Below are 1,356 nucleotides of genomic sequence, written 5' to 3' on the forward strand. Positions count from 1 at the left end.
AATGCGGGAGGAGGCAACACCCGCGTTGCACCGCCACAAAACTTGAGGGCACCTGAGCCCCATGGATACGGAGGGGCCAGAGATGCCAAGGAGCTCGAGAACTTTCTGTTCGACATGGAACAATACTTCCGAGCTACGAGACCCGATTCTGAAGATACCAAAGTTTCAATAGCAACAATGTATCTGAACGGAGATGCGAAACTTTGGTGGCGAACTCGTTGGGAGGAAATCCAACAAGGTCGGTGTCGAGTCGACACATGGGAAGACTTGAAGCGGGAGTTGAGAACTCAGTTCCTACCGGAGAACACAGAGTTCGTCGCAAGAAGGAAGTTGAGACAACTCCGCCAAAGTACCACCATCCGAGACTATGTAAAGCAGTTTTCTGCACTGATGCTGGACATACAGGACATGTCCGAGAAGGACAAGTTGTTCAGTTTCCTTGATGGTCTGAAACCATGGGCTCAGCAAGAGCTGAATCGAAGGAATGTTACCGACGTGGTCGGGGCAATTGCAGCTGCAGAAAGGCTCACCGACTTCGTTTCCTCTGAAGACCCAGCGAGAAGGAAACAATCTTCAAGCAATCGCCCTCAAAAACATTCTCGAGGGAAGGAGCTCGGGGGCGAACAGAAGAAGAAGAGCTCCCACAAAGGGCCGAACCCAAAAGGCAAGGCCTCAAAACCTGGAGGATGCTTCTTGTGCGGAGGACCGCACATGGTAAGGGAGTGCCCACAGAAGCAGGCACTCAACGCGTTGACAGCTTCCATCCACCCTCCCCGATCGGACAAGGGCAAAACCGTTGCCCTTAGCTCAAGCAGTTCTGAATCCAGCAGCGACGATGAAGAGTCGCAAGGACCCCGAATGGGAGCAATGCGTTTGTTGAACGCTATGCGGGGTCAAGTGGGGGAGAACATGAAGACGAAGGCACAAAAAGCAGGAAGTAGTGAACTGATGTATGTGGACATCAAGCTGAATGGCCAAACGACCCGTGCAATGGTGGACACGGGCGCTACCCACAACTTCATAGCCGATCGTGAAGCACAGCGACTTGGGTTGACATTGGAGAAGAGCCCAAGCCGAATGAAAGCAGTGAACTCGGAGGCCAGGCGAATCTCCGGATTGGCGAAGGGAGTTCCCATCAGAATCGGGACTTGGAGCGGAACCACCAACATGATGGCCGTGCCACTAGACGACTTCCAAGTGATCCTTGGAATGGAGTTTATGCACGCGGCGAAGTTGGTGCCGATGCCATTCTTGAATTCCCTATGTATGATGGGAGGCGATGACCCCTGTGTGGTGCCCGTCTCTCGGAGAGGAACCAAGGAGCCCCAACATATTTCGGCATTACAATTGAAGAAA

Source organism: Musa acuminata, unplaced genomic scaffold, assembly GCF_036884655.1.
Source record: "Musa acuminata AAA Group cultivar baxijiao unplaced genomic scaffold, Cavendish_Baxijiao_AAA HiC_scaffold_704, whole genome shotgun sequence".
NCBI classification, from domain to species: Eukaryota; Viridiplantae; Streptophyta; class Magnoliopsida; order Zingiberales; family Musaceae; genus Musa; species Musa acuminata.